This window comes from Nerophis ophidion, linkage group LG14 (assembly GCF_033978795.1).
Source record: "Nerophis ophidion isolate RoL-2023_Sa linkage group LG14, RoL_Noph_v1.0, whole genome shotgun sequence".
Taxonomy (NCBI): Eukaryota; Metazoa; Chordata; class Actinopteri; order Syngnathiformes; family Syngnathidae; genus Nerophis; species Nerophis ophidion.
The window spans coordinates 20,266,682-20,288,117 of NC_084624.1; positions in this window are offsets into that span (position 1 = coordinate 20,266,682).

Consider the following 21,436-nt stretch of genomic DNA (forward strand, 5'->3'; position numbering starts at 1 on the left):
GTCTTCTATCCCTCATTTAAATGAAAAAAAAAAAGTACAATTGATATACAAACCCAGTTTCCATATGAGTTGGGAAATTGTGTTAAATGTAAACATAAACGGAATACAATGGTTTGCAAATCCTATTCAACACATATTTGATGTTCAAACTCATAAACTTTGTTTTTTTTTTGCAAAAACTAATTATCTTAGAAATTCATGGCTGCAACACGTGCTTCCCAAACGTAGTTGGGAAAGGGCATGTTCACCACTGAGGAAACTAATTGTTGCAGCTTTGAAAGTGGAATTCTTTCCCATTCTTGTTTTATGTAGAGTTTCAGTTGTTCAACAGTTCGGTGTCTCCGCTGTCGTATTTTACGCTTCATAATACGCCACACCTTTTCGATGGGAGACAGGTCTGGACTGCAGGCGGGCCAAGAAAGTACCCGCACTCTTTTACTACGAAGCCACGCTGTTGTAACACGTGGCTTGGCATTGTTTGCTGAAATAAGCAGGGGCGTCCACGATAACGTTGCGTGGATGACAAAATACGTTGCTCCAAAACCTGTATGGACCTTTCAGTATTAATGGTGCCTTCACAGATGTGTAAGTTACCCATGCCTTGGGCACTAATACACCCCCATACCATCACAGATGCTGGCTTTTGAACTTTGCGCCTAATCCGGATAGTTATTTTCCTCTTTGTTCTGTAGGACACCACGTCCACAGTTTCCAAATATAATTTGAAATGTAGACTCGTCAGACCACAGAACATTTTTCCACTTTGCATCAGTCCATCTTAAATGAGCTCGAGCCCAGCAAAGCCGGCGGCGTTTCTGGGTGCTGTTGATAAATGGGTTTGGCTTTGCATACTAGAGTTTTAACTTGCACTTACAGATGTAGCGACCAACTGTAGTTACTGACAGTGGTTTTATGAAGTGTTCCTGTGCCCATGTGGTGATATCTTTTACACACTGATGTTGGTTTTTGATGCAGTACCGCCTGAGGGATCAAAGGTCCGTAATATGATCGCTTACGTGCAGTGATTTCTCCAGATTCTCTGTACATTTTGATGATTTTACGGACCGTAGATGGTAAAATCCCTAAATTCCTTGCAATAGCTCGTTGAAAAATGTCGTTCTAAAACTGTTCAACAATTTGCTTACAAAGTTTTGACCCTCGCCCCATCCTTGTTTGTGAATTACTGAGCATTTCAGGTAAGCTGTTTTTATACCCCATTATGGCACCCACCTGTTCCCAATTAGCCTGCACACCTGTGGGATGTTCCAAATAAGTGTTTGATGAGCATTCCTCAACTTTATTAGTATTTATTGCCACCTTTCCCAACTTCTTTGTCACGTGCTGCTGGCATCAAATTCTAAAGTTAAATGACTATTTGCAAAAGAATATGGGTTGAAAATGATTTGCAAATCATTGTATTCCGTTTATATTTACATCCAACACAATTTCCTAACTCATATGGAAAGGGGGTTTGTAATTTAAAACCCAAAACAGTACAGCTTATGACCAAGAAAATGAGTTGAACAGGTATTTTTTCTACTTTAGTATACCGTTTTTCCATAGAACCAGTAAAAGCTCTTACCTGCACGGATAATGTTTTACATTATGGGACGGCGTGGCGCAGTGGGAGAGTGGCCGAGCGCAACCCGGGGGTCACTGGTTCAAATCCCACCTAGAACCAACCTCGTCACGTCCGTTGTGTCCTGAGCAAGACACTTCACCCTTGCTCCTGATGGGTGCTGGTTGGCGCCTTGCATGGCAGCTCCCTCCATCAGTGTGTGAATGTGTGTGTGAATGGGTAAATGTGGAAGTAGTGTCAAAGCGCTTTGAGTACCTTGAAGGTAGAAAAGCGCTATACAAGTACAACCCATTTATTTATTTACATAATAGTTTAACATTTATATTTAAAGTCCTACTGAAATGAGATGTTCTTATTGAAACGGGAATAGCAGGTCCATTCTATGTGTCATACTTGATCATTTCGCGATATTGCCATATTTTTGCTGAAAGGATTTAGTAAAGAAAATCGACGATAAAGTTCGCAACTTTTGGTACTTCCTGAAAAAGCCTCGCCTTTACCGGAAGTCGCAGACGATGATGTCGCAAGTGTGGGGGCTCCTCACATATTCCCATTGATTTTAATGGGAGCCTCCAACAAAAACAGTTATTCGGACCGAGAAAACGCCAATTTCCCCATTAATTTGAGCGAGGATGAAAGATTCGTGTTTGAGGATATTGATAGCGACGGACTAGAAAAATAAATAAATAACGCAATAGCATTGGGACGTATTCCGATGTTTTTAAACAGATTTACTAGGATAATTCTGGGAAATCCCTTATCTTTCTATTGTGTTGCTAGTGTTTTAGTGTTGCTAGTGTTTTAGTGAGTTTGATATTACCTGATAGTCGGAGGTGTACGTCCACGGGTGTGTTGACGCCATGTCTCGCGGGTGTCGACGGCAGCTGTACGGACGACACAAGTTCACCTGATATCCGGTACGTGGCGACTTTTTAACCACAATTTTCTCACCGAAACCTGCTGGTTGACATTTGGTTGGGATCCATATCTGCTTGACCGCGCTCTGATCCATAGTAAAGTTTCACCTCCGGGAATTTTAAACAAGGAATCGCCGTGTGTTTGTGTGGCTAAAGGCTAAAGCTTCCCAACTCCATCTTTCTACTGTGACTTCTCCAATATTAATTGAACAAATTGCAATATATTCAGCAACCTAGATCTCCAAAATACTGTGTAATTATGCCGTTAAAGCAGACGACTTTTACCTGTGTGTGTGCGTAGTGCTCATACTTCCTAAAAACGCGTGATGTCCTGCGTACACGTCATCATTACACATCGTTTCCTAGACGAAACTCTCGGGAAATTTAAAAATGCAGTTTAGTAAACAAAAAAGGCCGTATAGGCATGTGTTGTAATGTTAATATTTCATCATAGTTTTTATATCAATCAGACTGCGTGGTGGGTAGTAGTGGGTTTCAGTAGGCCTTTAATAAAGAAGTGAACCACAGTTGATAGTAAAACCTTGAAACAATAACGTGATCACACGTATTAGACCAGACACAGCTGTTGTTTATTGTTATATTCACACTCAGTACCTCTTTCCTAAGTTGAACTAGGTTCCTTTTATTCTATGGCCATCATCATATTTCAGTCTTCTGTGGGAAAGCACAAAGAAAAAAATAATAGAACAACGGTAACATTTTTGCACTGAAGTGGCTTCCATTTGAAACATCACTAAGTTACGTTTCACATGTAACAACATCTTCACAATATCACTTTTCAATGAGCGCTATCAACTTGGGACTAAATAGTAGTCTGACTCTCCTTAAACTAAGACATTAGACTTAGACTTAGACAAACTTTAAGGATCCACAAGGGAAATTGTTCTGCGTGTTCCTCCAAGCCCGAACAATTTGTCCATTTTATTCGCCAACGACCGCATGTTCCCAATGAGGACAGAGGGAATTTCAGGCTTAATTTCCTCCTCTGCTCCTTCATCTTCGTGCCTGCACAGCATTTTTGTCGCTTTTTCCGTAGTTCCACGGGAATGTCCGGGCGTGATCCCCATAGGACAGAGGTCAGCAACCCGCGGCTCTAGAGTCGCATGCGGCAGTTTAGCTCCGCCCTTGTGGCTCTCTGGAGCTTTAAATGTATGAAAAATGGAAAAAGATGAGGGGAAAAAAAACATTTTTTTGTGTTACTATGATTTCTGTGCGAGGACAAACATGACACAAACCTTTCTAATTGTTATAAAGCACACTGTTTACATTAAACATGCTTCACTGATTGGAGTGTTTGGCGAGCGCCGTTTTGTCCTACTAATTTTGGCGGTCCTTGAACTCACCGTAGTTTGTTTACATGTATAACTTTCTCCGACTTTCTACGAACCCCATTTCCAAATGAGTTGGGAAATTGTGTTACATGTAAATATAAACAGAATACAATGATTTGCAAATCCTTTTCAACCCATATTCAGTTGAATATGCTACAAAGACAACATATTTGATGTTCAAACTGATAAACATTTTTTTTTTTGCAAATAATCATTAACTTTAGAATTTGATGCCAGCAACACGTGACAAAGAAGTTGGGAAATGTGGCAATAAATACTGATAAAGTTGAGGAATGCTCATCAAACACTGATTTGGAACATCACACAGGTGTGCAGGCTAATTGGGAACAGGTGGGTGCCATGATTGGGTATAAAAGCAGCTTCCATGAAATGCTAAGTAATTCACAAACAAGGATGGGGCGAGGGTCACCACTTTGTAAGCAAATTGTCGAACAGTTTTAGAACAACATTTCTCAACGAGCTATTGCAAGGAATTTAGGGATTTTACCATCTACGGTCCATAAAATCATCAAAAAGTTCAGAGAATCTGGAGAAATCACTGCACGTAAGCGATGATATTACAGACTTTTGATCACTCAGTCGGTACTGCATCAAAAACCGACATCAGTGTGTAAAGGATATCACCACATGGGCACGGGAACACTTCATAAAACCACTGTCAGTGACTACATTTGGTCGCTACATCTGTAAGTGCAAGTTGAAACTCTACTATGCAAAGCCAAACCCATTTATCAACAATATCCTGAAACGCATCCGGCTTGGCTGGGCCCGAGCTCACCTAAGATGGACTGATGCAAAGTGGAAAGGTGTTCTGTGGTCTGACAAGTCCGAATTTCAAATTATATTTGGAAACAGAGGACGTGGTGTCCTCCAGAACAAAGATGAAAATAACCATTCGGATTGTTATAGGGGCAAAGTTCAAAAGCCAGCATCTGTGAAAGTATGGGGGTGTATTAGTGCCCAAGGCATGTGTAACTTACACGTCTGTGAAGGCACCATTAATGCTGAAAGGTCCATACAGGTTTTGGAGCAACATATGTTGTCTTCCAAGCAACGTTATCATGGACACTCCTGCTTATTACAACAGCGTGGCTTCGTAGTGAAAGAGTGCGGGTACTTTCCTGGCCCGCCAGCAGTCCAGACCTGTCTCCCATCGAAAATGTGTGGCGAATTATGAAGCGTAAAATACGACAGCTGAGACCCCGGACTGTTGAACGACTGAAGCTCTACATAAAACAAAAATGGGAAATAATTCCACTTTCAAAACTTCAACAATTAGTTTCCTCAGTTCCCAAATGTTTATCGAGTGTTGTTAAAAGAAAAGGTGATGTAACACAGTGGTGAACATGCCCTTTCCCAACTACTTTGGCACATGTTGCAGCCATGAAATTCTGAGTTAATTATTATTTGCAAAAAAAAATAGGGTTTATGAGTTTCAACATCAAAGATCTTGTGTTTTTAGTGCATTCAATTGAATATGGGTTGAAAAGTGTTTGCAAATCATTGTATTCCGTTTATATTTACATGTAACACAATTTCCCAACTCATATGGAAACAGGGTTTGTAAGATGTGTGTTATGCCACTTCTTTTTTCAGTCTCATTTTGTCCACCAAACTTTTAACGTTGTGCATGAATGCACAAAGGTGAGATTTGTTGATGTTATTGACTTGTGTGGAGTGTGCTAATCAGGCATATTTGGTCACTGCATGACTGCAAGCTAATCAATGCTAACATGCTGTTTAGGCTAGCTATATGTTCATATTGCATCATTATGCCTCATGTGTAGCTATATTTAAGGCTTATTTATTTTCCTTTAAGTTCTCTTAATTCAATTTATATCTAATGACACACTATCTGTAAAAAATATGGCTTTAAATTTTTTTGCAGCTCCAGACGGATTTGTTTTTGTACTTTTGGTCCAAGAAGGCTTTTTCAACATTTTGAGTTGCCGACTCCTGCCATAGGAGATCACAAGGAGAGCGCAAACAGCTCCTCGCGTGTGTAAAAAACAGGCTGGCTTCTCAACTGATTAAAGCCAAACACAAAACGGCCCGAAAATCGCATCCATCCGTCCATTTCCTACCGCTAGAAAAAGAAAAGTAACGAAAACATGAGTTGACCAAGAAAATGAGTTGAACAGTTATTTTGTTCTACTTTAGTATAATGACAGGGCGGCTCGGATGGGAGAGTGGCTGTGCCAGCAACCTGACGGTTCCTGGTTCAATCCCCAGCTTTTACCGACCTAGTCACGACCCTTGCTCCTGATGGTCGTGGTTAGCGCCTTGCATGGCAGCTCCCGCCATCAGTGTGTGAATGGGTGAATGTGGAAATAGTGTCAAAACCCTTTGAGTACCTTAAAGGTAGAAAAGCGCTAAACAAGTATAACCCATTTAACATTTAACACACAAAAGCGCCCAAGAACCATAATTAGTGGTTGATGGAAAAGATAAGTGATAAAAAAAAGCTTGAAAAGTTGAGAAGAATACCAAAAATAAGGTAAAATGAAGGAAGTCAAAGGAGCTACTGTGACGTGCTGCCACACATTTAGGCGCATCAGAGAAATTTGAGGTGTTGATAAAGAAAATGTTTTAAGAAATCCAGTTCTTCAATGAAGAAACCAAAACAAAATGCGACTGAAACAAGTCTGAAGACGTTTTATTAGATTTGATATTGTTCGTCAACCTTTTTGAGTTTCCAATCTCCAGAAAGGCGGATGTGACATGTACAGTGTTTACAATAATGGCGTAAGTAGCGACGTGACTTTCACTACTAACGAGTAATCTAATAACTTTTAGCTCCGTCACAAAACCGCTAGCGATAGCTTGATGTAACGTGGCACGCTACTTTTGATGTGGATTTATTCATGTCGACAACAAGACAGTGTCATAAGTGCAGCAAGTTCAATGCAGGAAATGTATTTTTACTGGTGAAGGTAACAGCTGCCCCCAACGAGTAAGCTAAATGGTAAAATAAAATAAAAACTAGAACAGCCTAATAGCTAGGACCAGCACACATGAATCTATCAAAATGTTGTATTAAAAAGATGGGTTTTTAAGCCATTTTTAGAAGCATCCACAGTCTGCGGCGCCCTCAGGTGGTCAGTAAGAGCATTCCACAGACTGGGAGCGGCGGAGATGAAAGCCCGGTCTCCCACGGTTCGGAGATTTGTCCTCGTAGGTTGAGGAGGTTAGCCTGTCCGGAGCAGAGGTGTCGTGTGTAGGATTTGGGGGTGAGCAGTTCTTTGAGGTAGACGGGGGCATTTCCATGGAGGCACTGGTGAGTTAGTAGGGAGACTTTGTATTCAAACCTGAGTGGAACAGGAAGCCAGTGAAGGGATTTGAGAACCGGTGTGATGTGGTCCTATTTCCACATTCTCATCAGGATCCTAGCAGCACTATTTTGTATGTACTGCAGCAAAGTCTCTGGCTTGTGCCTTGAGTACTGAAGGAAACACAATTCAGCTTTTAGTAGTATATTAAGTGCAAAACTTGCAAAAACTTGCAAAATGGCCGAAATCTGTAGTTTTTCTCCCAGAGATCTCTTTGATGAGACTACAACAAAAACTACACAATGGTGGCCAAACGTAGCTATGCCCCCAATCTATACTTTATAATGCTAGGGTCTCAATCTATACATTTTAATTATATGGTCTCAATTGTGACATTAGGAGGAAGTGCGTGTTATAATTAACACACACACACACACACACACGCAAACAGCCTATCTCAGCTCCAGCACCCCCCAGCCCCGCGACCCCGAAAGGGATAAGTGGTAGAAAATGGATGGATGGATGGATATTGTGAAAACGTAATTCTGGTGTGTGTGTGTGTGTGTGTGTGTGTGTACATATTTCCTCCTAATGTCACAATTGAGACCATAGAATTCTAAAGTAAATCACAGTGTTTATTTGGTTACACTGATGTTAATTATGTACAGTAGAGTTAAGTCATGTATACATCATACAAAAGCTCTAAATCCAATCATTTTAAGGCCGAAACAAGAGGTTGAAGGATGACATTCAATCTGATAATTATGCAGCAAGCATGTTGCCGTCAGGTATAATTGAGTCCATTTTTCAAATATTTTTTAACATTGAGAAAAGGGCCAACTGTACTTTGAATGAACAGTAACATTGCTTTATTTTAAATTCCCCTCGGGGATTAATAAAGTATGTCTGATTCTGATTCTGATTGTCTCTTGTCTCCAGTGTGGTGTCAGTAATCTATTTTTTTAAAACACATTAGGAAATGTTATACATGGAAACATGAACTTTTCCAGTTTTTTACAATTTAATGGTATTTACCAGATCAATATCATGGAAAACAAGTCCAACCTACCTCTAAAAGGTGATGATCCTGCTGCCTGGTTGCTATCATGTGTACATTTGTCATGATGACGACTGTCAGTGTGTACATTTGTCATGATGACGACTGTCAGAGTGTACATTTGTCATGATGACGACTGTCAGTGTGTACATTTGTCATGATGACGACTGTCAGTGTGTACATTTGTCATGATGACGACTGTCAGTGTGTACATTTGTCATAATGACGACTGTCAGTGTGTACATTTGTCATGATGACGACTGTCAGTGTGTACATTTGTCTTGATGACGACTGTCAGTGTGTACATTTGTCATGATGACGACTGTCAGTGTGTACATTTGTCATGATGACAACTGTCAGTGTGCATTTGTCATGATGACGACTGTCAGTGTGTACATTTGTCATAATGACGACTGTCAGTGTGTACATTTGTCATGATGACAACTGTCAGTGTGCATTTGTCATGATGACGACTGTCAGTGTGTACATTTGTCATGATGACGACTGTCAGTGTGTACATTTGTCATAATGACGACTGTCAGTGTGTACATTTGTCATGATGACGACTGTCAGTGTGTACATTTGTCATAATGACGACTGTCAGTGTGTACATTTGTCATGATGATGACTGTCAGTGTGCATTTGTCATGATGACGACTGTCAGTGTGTACATTTGTCATAATGACGACTGTCAGTGTGTACATTTGTCATGATGACGACTGTCAGTGTGTACATTTGTCATAATAACGACTGTCAGTGTGTACATTTGTCATAATGACGACTGTCAGTGTGTACATTTGTCATAATAACGACTGTCATTGTGTACATTTGTCATAATGAAGACTGTCAGTGTGTACATTTGTCATAATGACGACTGTCAGTGTGTACATTTGTCATGATGATGACTGTCAGTGTGTACATTTGTTATGATGACTACTGTCAACATTTCACACATTTTCAGGTGTCATCATCAACAAGACAACCATTCATTTTCCCTCAGTGACCAATCAAATGAGGTCCGGGTAGCGGGGGGGCCCGGTCATTCCTGCTTCGCAGGAGGCTTTCTAAATTTGCTCTCCGTTGATACTACGATGATGTCATGAGTCAACAAGCCCCGCCTTTTAAAAAGCACAGTTGGGTCCTGATACTAAACATCTCTCAAATGCATGTCAGATTTTTTTTTTTTTAAGTAACATATAAATAACTTTCCCTAGTTATTCATTACATTCATTATTTAATGACTTTTTAAGTTAAAGTAACAAGTAACAATAATTAATTACTTTTTTTAAAGCAATTTTCAGAGCAGTGGACATGTAAAACTGTTCTTTGGCCACTGGGTGTCAGTGTCGCCACATAGATGTAGATGTAGTCACTATACAGGAAGTAGAATAAAAATATCAACTTGATTTTCATGTGACTGTCGATGTTAGTAAAGAAACATGTGAAACAATACAGCCGTTTTTTGAAGACAACAAAACAATTATATTCCTGGCATTTACAGTTTATACAAATGTCAGAAAACGCCACGCCAGGATTTCCGCCATTCAGAAAAGTTACACACAAAGAGCGACTTTGGGCTGCCATTGGAGGTATGGCGAGTACATGTGAAGCACGTGCTGCAATGCATCATGGGGGTGACAGATGGAGGCTACACAACTTCTTCCACATCCTGTAAGTAGCTGCTTAGACTTGTTGTGATATGCAGAGTTGGGTAGTAACGCGCTACATTTACTCCTTTACATCTACTTGAGTAATTTTGAGATAAATTGTACTTCTAAGAGTAGTTATTATGCAACATACTTTTACTTTTACTTGAGTATATTTATAGAAAAGAAATGCTACTTTTACTCCGTTCCATTTATCTACAATCAGCTCGCTTCTCGCTAATTTTTTTTATCGACCTGTTAATGCACGCTTTGTTGGTTTTGATTTTGTCAGACACACATTCAAAGTAGGATCTACGCAGGCCTGCGTTTCACCAATCAAATGCAGTCACTGGTGACGTTTGGACCAATCAAACAGAGCCAGGCGGTCACGTGATCGTCACGAGTCGAACCCGACATGTTGAAAAAAGTATTCGGGTGTTACCATTTAGTGGTCAATTGTACGGAATATGTACTGTACTGTGCAATCTACTAATACAAGTTTCAATCAATCAATCAAAAGTGTAAAGGAAAAAAAAGACACTTTTTATTTCAACCGTACTTCCCGACCAAAGCATAAAGACTGATCGCACATTTCCTGTCTTCACAATAAAAGTGCCGCTCCAATCGCGGCCTGCGCTAACAAAATAAGAGTCTCCGAAAGCCAGCGCAAACAAGCTAGCAAGCTACGGAGTTTGCCGCCAATGTATTTCTTGTAAAGTGTATAAAAAATAATATGGAAGCTGGACGAATAAGATGCCAAAAACCAACGAGTTTCATGTGGTATCAGACAGAAAGGAGGAACTTTTTTCTCCTCCATTTTCAAAACGTGGACGTTATCAGCACTACTGTCTGATTCCAATCAATGCAAGTCATCAGGTTCAGGTAATACACCAACTTATATTCTTGTCTTCATGAAAGATAGGAATCTATGTGTTAAACATGCATGTATATTCCTTAAAACACCTTTAACATGTCAACAAAACGGCAAAATAAATAAATATAAATTATATACTGCATATATAAATGTATGTATATATATATATATAATATATATATATATATATGTATATATATAATATGTGTGTATGTATATATATATATATATATATATATATACATATATATATATATATATATATATATATATGATATGTGTGTGTCTGTATGTATATATATATATGTATATATATATATATATATGTATATATATATATATATACATATATATATGTGTGTGTGTGTATGTATATACACACACACATGTATATGAGGTAGATCTTCTCGACTTGGTCTTTTTTTAAGTAATTGATTAACGTTGAAAAAACTTATTGGGGTGTTACCATTTAGTTGTCAATTGTATGGAATATGTACTGTACTGTGCAATCTACTAATAAAAGTTTCAATCAATCAATCAATGCCTATTGAGCCTATGGTGCTGTTAAGTTATTGTGGCTCAATGTGCCTTCAATTGTTTTTATTTTAATGTACTATTATTTAAAACATATTATTGTTTTAGTTGATTAAGAGATATTCATGGCTCTGAATTTGCTCATTGCTATTTTTATGTTTTTGTGCATTATTTGTTGCCGTAATAGTTAAACGAACAGGTTACTCATCAGTTACTCCGTACTTGAGTAGTTTTTTCACAACATACTTTTTACTTTTACTAAAGTAAATATTTGGGTGACTACTCCTTACTTTTACTTGAGTAATAAATCTCTAAAGTAACAGTACTCTTACTTGAGTAAAATTTCTGGCTACTCTACCCACCTCTGGTCATATGTGCCTTCTGCTTTTACATTTCTCTGAATGACAGCATCATAGCAATAGTGTCATCTTTTACCACAGCTTGAGTTCAGCTTGTGGTCATGCAGGCACAGCTGCTCCCACAATACTTTGCAATAGTCACTAATTATTGTGTGCCATCACTTTGGCACAGGTGAGCATTAGGCGCGGTCTTTTTCCAACCACAACGGTACCTCAACTTGTGTTTTTATCACAAGAGCTGGCTAATTGTTATGGTTTTAATGGGCCTACTATGCAAAACAAACTTTTCTTACCTGTTGGTACCTGCTGTTTTGTATTTGATATTTACATAAGTCCTGAAAAATTGAACTCAAACCGTGGAGACATGGTAAAGATGTTTATAAAACAATCTTGTCTCCCTTCATACTTCCGCGAAACGATCAGTTTGGAACATGCCCCATTGGTGACGTTTTTCCCATTAGTGAAGTCAGCTGGTTATCCATATATGGTATAGTTTCACTTGAAGAGCTTTGCGCGTGTCCGACGTTGTGGTCAATAAGCTCTCCTCTTGTTATGGGCCAAACTGGTACCAACTGTTGCCATTTCAACTACATATTAGTGTATAGTTTGAACTAGGGTTGTACGGTATACCGGTATTAGTATGGGTCATACTTGCATAGCGCTTTTCTACCTTTAAGGTACTCAAAGCACTTTGACACGATTTCCACATTCACCCATTCACACACATTCACACTCTGATGGCGGGAGCTGCCATGCAAGACGCTAACCACGACTCATCAGGAGCAAGTGTCTTGCTCAAGGACACAACAGACGTGACTAGGATTGTAGAAAGTGGGGATTGAACCAGGAGCCCTCAGGTTGCTGGCACGGCCACTCTCTCAACTGCGCCACGGCACCCCGTCCGTAGTATAGCACCGCGATACTAATGAATTATTTTCGGTACGATACCGTCTCTGAAACGGACCAGTCCCGCACCACCCCGTGCCCGCGTCAAAGTCACGTTGTGACATTGCTGGTTTACAAGCAGACAAGCATGTTCGGCAGTGCACAATCACAGAGTGCGATACTAACGAATCATTTTCAGTACGATACTGTCTCTGAAACGTACCGGTCCCGCTCCCCCTCAGCGCCCGCTTCAAAGTCACGTGGTGACATTGCTGGTTTACAAAGGCGCATGTTCGGCGGCACACAATCACAGAGTACTTACAAGCAGACACAATGTGTAGACAGAAAAGGGAGAATGGACGCATGTTGGCTTAAAAACTTATGATAAAGGTGAAGTTATAACACTCAGGAAGAGGTGCTTTAAGGCATGGCTAGCTAGCTAGCGGATAACGTCCATCTGCCGTTGGCAATGTTTAAGCTACTTCGAAATCACTAATCCTGGTCTCCATGGCGACAAATAAAGTACGTTTCTTACAAGTATCATCCCTGCAGGACGAGGAATAGCTAAACATGCTTCACTACACACCGTAGCTCACCGGCATCAAAATGTAAACAAACGCCATTGGTGGATCGAAACCTAAAAATCACTGTAATGATATCAAGTACAAGCACGTATCGAGTCGATACTACTATGATTACGTCGATATTTTTTGGCATCACATCACCTTTTGTTTTTTTTAATATGTATATTATGTTTATAAACTGAGGAAATATGTCCTTGGACACATGAGGACTTTGAATATGACCAATGTATGATCCTGTAACTACTTGGTATCGGATTGATACCCAAATTTGTGGTATCATCCAAAACTAATACAAAGTGTCAAACAAAATAACAATAAGTGATTATTACATTTTAACAGAAGTGTAGACAGAACATGTTAAAAGAGAAAGTAAGCAGATATTAACAGTAAATTAACAAGAAGATTAAAAATTAATTTTCTACCACTTGTCTTTAATAACGTAGACAAAATAGTAGAATGAAAAATGACACAATATGTTACTGCATATGTCAGCAGCTAAATTAGGAGCCTTTGTTTGTTTAATTACTACTAAAAGACAAGTTGTCTAATACGTTCACTATTTTATTTAAAGACTTAACTGCAATAATAAACATATGTTTTTGTACCCTAAGATTTTTTATTAAAATAAAGCCAATGATGCGATTTTTTTGTGGTTAGAAAAGTACCGAAAAATACCAAAACTATTTTAGTACCGCTGCGATGAGATGGCCACTTGTCCAGGGTGTACACCGCCTTCTGCCCGATTGTAGCTAAGATAGGCACCAGCGCCCCCCGCGACTCCTAAGGGAATAAGCGGTAGAAAATGGATGGATGAATGGATATTTGTACCGGTACCATAATATTGGTATCGTCCATCCATCCATCCATCTTCTTTTGCTTATCCGAGGTCGGGTCGCGGGGGCAGCAGCCTAAGAAGGGAAGCCCAGACTTCCCTCTCCCCAGCCACTTCGTCTAGCTCTTCCCAGGGGATCCCAATTCGTTCCCAGGCCAGCCAGGAGACATAGTCTTCCTAACGTGTCCTGGGTCTTCCCCGTGGCCTCCTACCGGTTGGACGTGCCCTAAACACCTTCCTCGGGAGGCGTTCGGGTAGCATCCTGACCAGATGCCTGAACCACCTCATATGGCTCCTCTCAATGTGAAGGAGCAGCGGCTTTACTTTGAGCTCCTCCCGGATTGCAAAGCTTCTCACCCTATCTCTAAGGGAGAGCCTCGCCACCCGGCGGAGGAAACTCATTTCGGCCGCTTGTACCCGTGATCTTATCCTTTCGGTCATGACCCAAAGCGCATGACCATAGGTGAGGATGGGAAAGTAGATTGACCGGTAAATTGAGAGATTTGCCTTCCGGTTCAGGTCCTTCTTCACCACAACAGATCGGTACAACGTCCGCATTACTGAAGACGCCGCACCGATCCGCCTGTCGATCTCACGATCCACTCTTTATTGGTATCGTTACAACACTAATTTGAACTTAATCTGTCAGCAGACTCGCTATGGACACGCTTAAAACTACAACAAAGATGACAGGGGAATGATAACGTCCAAGTGGTGTTAAGTTAATAAGACCCGCCCACAAAATGGCGCATTCTGAAGAGAAGGTCAGAAAGCGGCTTGAAGATGGTCTGCAAAATATGATCTCTACAAAGTTTTGACCCAAGAACCACCATGACATGGAGTGTCGACCACCAGGAAGTGTTTTAAACGTAGAAAAAAAAATCATAATATGACACCTTTAAGTTGTAAGCAACATTTTGAGATGGAGGCATTCCCTGCCATTAGCAGGCGTAGCAAATGCCCCAGAAGATCCACCAAAAACATCTGGTCTTACTTGCTAGCATTAGCTCATAGCAATGCTTCTCAATTCTTTTTTGTTACGCCCCCCTAGGAAGAAAAAAATACTTTGCGCCCCCGACTCTCCACCGTGACTATAAATAGTAACATTTGTCTAAAAAATTGTTCTAAGTATATTTCTGCATAACATTGTAAGTTTATTAATATTTAAGAAAACGACACACCGGTCTTTCCTGGTCTCCCGCCGTGGTTCCAGTGAAGCCAAGTGCTACATACGCTTCATCATATTCCATACTTGCCAACCTTGAGATCTCCGATTTCGGGAGGTGGGGGTTGGGGGTTGGGGAGGTGCGTGGTCGGGGTTGGGGAGGAGGCTGGGTTAGGGGTGTGGTTTGGGCGGGAGGCGTGGTTAAGATGGGAGGAGTATAATTCACCAACTCGAGTATTTCATATATATTTCATATATATATATGTATGAAATACTTGACTTTCAATGAATTCTAGCTCAATATATTTATTTTATTATATGTTTAAATAAAAGAAAAAGTTGAATTTCAGACGGCACCTATCAAATACACAGTAATAAAACACAGTTTTTCTACTAAATGTAATGTGCTTGTTGGTTATTTAAAAAAAAAAAACAACAACACTTACCTTTCACTATTTGAATAACCTTTGTTCTGCCATTTGCGTACTGGCGAGAGTCACTTGCCATCAGGTGCACAACACCTTGTAAATCGTTGGCCAATCAAAAAGCAACCCCATAACGCTATAGCCAACATTCACCAGGAGATGGCAACAGACAACATAGAATCACTCTATTACAGACGGCGTCACCATGGCTCTAACTTCCTCGTTCTTCTGCTTCATCTCCTTGTGTGTGTAGTTGTTTATTAAAAATCCGTAGATGTTGTAACGTGATTGGGCAGGCAAGCTGTTGATATAACAGGAAAGCGGACATGAAAAGAGGCTGTCCCCACTCATGTCCGCATGGAGTTGGAGAGGGCGTGAATTTCGGGAGATTTCCGGGAGAAAATTTCTTCCGGGAGGTTTTCGGGAGAGGCGCTGAATTTCGGGAGTCTCCCGGAAAATCTGGGAGGGTTGGCAAGTATGTCATATTCTGCTATGGCAAAAAAAGCATGTTCCCTGTGGTCACACACGGCCCCGCATGGCATCGCACTGTGCCCGCCCAGGGGGGACCGCTTCACTATTTGAGAAGGACTGGCTTATAGCAATAGATTGATCTCACTTTGTTTTTCCAACCATGGAAAGAAAGGTATTGAGTGTGAAGGACATTGGTGAGAAGAAGAAGCAGATTTGAATTAAAGAAAGATATCATCAAAAACAAGACAGAGCGTGTCGCTAACTTGGCGAAGCAATTGGAGCGTCTCACTGCTGGTCTGCACCCTACTGAAGCAGAATGAGTTTAACGGCAGCCAAGAATGTTGAAATAATATCGAAATGGCTGACATTTATCCATGTAGATATTGAAAAGCCGCTGATAGTGTGTTTGACGGAGAAGCAGCCGGAAGGACTTACTAAGTAATATTAATGACGGTTTTGTGTTTTGTTCATACTTTACGGAAAAAATATCGAGATATATATCGTATATCGCCTTCAGCAAATGGAGAGGAAAACACAACCAAAAATTGTAGGCTTCTTTATTTTTCTAATATTTGTATTTATTATAAGATAATGTTATTTGGTTATTTTTTAATAAATATGTGTTCAATGCAGCGTTTCTCAAAGTGTGGGGCGCGCCCCACTGGTGGGGAATAGAGACATGACAGGGGGGCGCGAGGAACGGGAGGAAATTTCAATTTAACTTTTTTTTTTTTTTAATTCTTAGATTTATTTTACAACCTGTAAATCAATTTGTGATTATGTCAGTGAAATCCGATATATACATTAATGTAAATTACGTATTTTTCCTGTAGACTTTAAATTTCTAGGTAAAAGCGAAAGTTTGGCAGACGCAACAGTAACTAATGGGGGCGGGGCTAAGTGGAACAAACTTTCGCGCGGATGGGTAGCAGACTAATGTGTGGACCACAATTACACAAAATGGATAAATTGGCTTCATATAGAGTTGCATACAGAATTGGTCAATGCAAAAAAGCACACATATTTGCTGAGCAGCTGATTCTCCCCGCTGCAATAGACATGGTGTCAGTCATGCTTGACGAGACAAGCGCAACAAAATTAAAAGCTGTCCCACAGTTGAGAGACGTATATGCGACATTGCAAGTGATCTGTAGGAACAACTCGTAGACCAGGGGTTGGCAACCGGCGGCTCCGGAGCCGCATGCGGCTCTTTTATCATTCTGATGCGGCTCAGCCTGTCTTCCTGCTTGTCGAACCTCGGGACGTCCAGGACGGAGACATGTGGGTGTCCAAGTTAAAGCGCCTGACAGCGGACATTGAAGATGTTTCACGCCAGAAGGCTGCTCTTGCTCAGAATCACAAATAGTGTGATATTGAAAACCTCCCCAAACCAGACAAACTTGTGTTCGAAACTTGGAACGCTATCCCCGACTTTTATGTGAACATGAAAAAGTATGCACTTGGAGTCCTGTCCATCTTTGGATCCACATATGTATGTGAGCAGGTGTTCTCCAACATGAACTTTATTAAAAACAAACATGGCACACGCCTCCCAGATGAGTGTTTACAATCCTGTGTGAAGATAAAGGTGGCGTTATACAGCCCCTATGTGGAGACGCTGTGCTCTGCGGTTCAGGAGCAGAAATCACATTGACCACGTATGATAAATATTTTAATTTCCTATACTTTTGCATGTATTCACATTTTTTAATTGTTCAGCGAAATAGACATTTTATCATTTAGGTTGGCAGCTGATGCACGGCGCCAGTAAAAGGATGACGACACAGAGAGAGAGGACGGCATTTTTGGTTTTCTGCCAGTGAATAATTTAAGTTCGGCGTTTTGTTTTTTCATTACTACAAGGAAGACTTAAATAGACATTAAGTATTTTACTTAACCTTCAACCCGACGTCTTTTTCAGAGTTAAAAACGTTTTGTTGCTTGCAGAAATGTTATTTCATTTTTTCTGCAGTCGTTCATTGATTTCATAAACGTAACCCATCATTGTTTGTTTATACATAGCACAAAGCAAAAAGAAAACTTTATATGCAGTGTTATTTCATTTTTTAATATTTTATTTTATTTTATATTTAAATTTTTTTGTCCTGTCTAGCTTCTCAGGCAAATAATATAGTTGATGTAGATGCCCATATCGCCTGTTCACATTTACTTTACAGAAAAGAAGTGTAGGATACTTCTCTTGTTGCCTTATTTAAATTTGACTTTATTACATGTATTTATATTATCATTTTGTGCAGCCGGGCTGGAGCAGCAAGGGATAGAAAGAGAAAAAAAGGAAGACAGAGGGGGAAATTGTGGGGATCAGAGGGGGATTAGACAGTGTTATTTCATTTTAAATTTCAAAAGAGTTTTGTGGCTCCCATTGTTTTCTTTAATTTGTGAAACGGGTCAAAATGGCTCTTTGAGTGGTAAAGGTTGCCGACCACTGTCGTAGATAAATTAAAATAAAGTCGTTTTGCTTTACGAGTGGACGAAGCTACTGACAGCAATAAAGACTGCCTGTTCATCACATATGTCCGCTTTTTGAATGGCAAGTCACTGTGCGAGGATTTACTGTTTTGCAAAACATAAAAAATAGAGCCACTGCCGATGAGCTGTTCAAGATAATGGACGGTTTCCTCAAAGAACACGACCTTAAATGTGAAAACTGTGTGGACTTTTGCTCCGATGGCGCACAGACCATGGCAGGGTCAAGAAACGGGCAGCAGGCTCTAATAAAGAGGGTTGCGCCAAATTGTGTCATTCACCGGGAAGCACTCGCGTCAAGGCAGCTCAGCCCCGAACTCAATGAGGTTTTAACAGATGTTGTGAGCGCGGTAAATTTTATCAAAACACGAAAAAATGGCACTTTTAATTTATTTATTATTGAACTTGATGCAAGTTATTTGATTTATTATTGAACTTGATGCAAGTTATACCACAGCTGCACAGTTATTTTATGTATTATTGAACTTGATTTTATTTTATGTTATTGAGTTGGAATGTATACAACATGATGTTACTTGATGTTCTATAAATTTGAAAATGTTAAACTTGGTTGGCATTAGCGATCTGTTAGGGCGATGGGGGCAGGTGGGGGGGCAGGTGGGGCTTGAAAACTCCCCTTTGTCCAAAGTGGGGGATGTCAAAAAAAGTTTGAGAACCACTGGTTCAATGTAATTAGAGTCTGTAGTCTGTAGCAATGAGGTGGAGAAGTGATGGCGACTGAAGAGACACCACCTTAAATAACATTATTAAATATATAATATATAACTATTGTTTATTATCTATGTTTTATTTAAAAGGGAGCTGCACTTTTTTAATTTTGAGATCATTATGACAGACATGACGGAAGATGGATTTAAAAAAAATGCATTCTAAGTATTAAACAAAGGTAAATGAAAGTCAGCTTACTGTTATGATTTGTCATCCTATGTTGGAGTCTGAGTATTATTCTTCTTAGTTTAGTGGCCTGTCATGTTTGTCAATTCCCTTTTGCTGGTTTTTTGTTGCTAGGTGACTGATTAGCCGCACTTGCTTTCTGTTTGTTGATTAGAGTCCTCACCGGGTTCTCTACCTAATCACTCCCTTTCATATTCTGCTGTTTTTGTTTTGCTGTTTGCTACAGACGACGGTTTGTTGGTTTTTGTTATTTGCGTCACACTATGTACGTTCTACCACCCAGTTTATGTAATGCTGCCTTGTGTATTGAAGTAAATAATTATCTTACCTGCACCCTGCCTGAGGCCCTCCGCATCAAACACTTCACAACATGCCAGCTTACGACAATTACAGCGCAGCCAATGGGAGCTCCTCTGTTCGACCAATAAAATCCAATAAATACCCATTAAAAAGGCGCCAACAATACTCCATTTACATTTTGTGACTTGAGTATTTGTGATATTGTTATTATAACTGCTAACACAGACAAACTATTTATAGCGGCGCAGTGATCACTTTTGTGTTACCCAATGTTGACAACATGGAGTTTTCTGCTGCTTCCTCGCTTCCCTGCTCCCTGTAGGTTTATTCTAGATCATAAATCATGCATCTCACCTGCACAGAAGACGTCGGAGTAGGTATTCTGACAAGTTGGTACACTTTGACAACACTTTAGGACCTCGAACTGGTGAGAAAGACACAAAGTGTTTGTTCCCACCACCCCCGACCCCGTTTCTTCGCAAGGATAATGAGACATTTTTCGTTTAAATGGGAAGATATGAGTATCCTAATGACAGCTGACCTTGCAGAGTAAGGGATGTTTTGTTGGGTTTGTTGGCTTACATGAAGTCTGCAGTTAATAATACCGTATTTTTCGGAGTATAAGTTGCTCCGGAGTATAAGTCGCACCTGCCGAAAATGCATAATAAAGAAGGAAAAAAAACGCAAAAGTCGCACTGGAGTATAAGTCGCATTTTTGATGGAAATTTATTTGATAAAACCCAACACCAAGAATAGACATTTGAAAGGCAATTTAAAATAAATAAAGAATAGTGAACAACAGGCTGAATAACTGTACGTTATTTGACGCAAAAATAACCAACTGAGAAGGTGCCTGGTATGTTAACGTAACATTTTATGGTAAGAGTCTTTCAAATAACTATAACATATAGAACATGCTATACGTTTACCAAGCAATCTGTCACTTCTAATTGCTAAATCCAATGAAATCTTATATGTCTAGTCCAGGGGTGTCAAACTCAAATACAGAGTGGGCCAAAATTTGAAACTGAACAAAGCTGCGGGCCAAGGTTGAACAAATTTACCTTTTAATAGGGACCCAAACAAATGTTGCATTAAATATTGAACAAGCAAGGCTTATATCAACCAATCAATCAATGTTTACTTATATAGCCCTAAATCACTAGTGTCTCAAAGGGCTGCACAAACATAACTTTAGTGACATTCAAAATCCAGTTTCAAATAATAATAATAAAAATAATTAAAAAAAATATCAATGGCATATCAAATAAAAAAAATAAAAAAAATTGTATGCCTTTTTTTCTATTTGCAGTCTTCTGAGGTAAATATCAATTTCTTTCCACAGGCTAATAATAAATTTGAAAATAAAATAACAATAATGAATGAACACAACATTCAAGCCTTGAAGTAGCAACAGAAAATGCATGAATAAAACGTTAATTATTGGTCAGTTTGCTGGAAGTTTCCCGGAAGAGTTAGTGCTGCAAGGGGTTTTGGGTATTTGTTCTGTTGTGTTACGGTGCGGATGTTCACCCAAAAAGTGTTTGTCATTCTTGTTTGGTGTGGGTTCACGGTGTGGCGCATATTTGTAACAGTGCTAAAGTTGTTTATACGGCCACCCTCAGTGTGACCGGTATGACTATTGACCAAGTATGCATTGCATTCACTTGTGTGTGTGTGTGTGTGTGTGTGTGTGTGTGTGTGTGTGTGTGTGTGTGTGTGTGTGTGTGTGTGTGTGTGTGTGTGTAAAAGCCACAAATATTA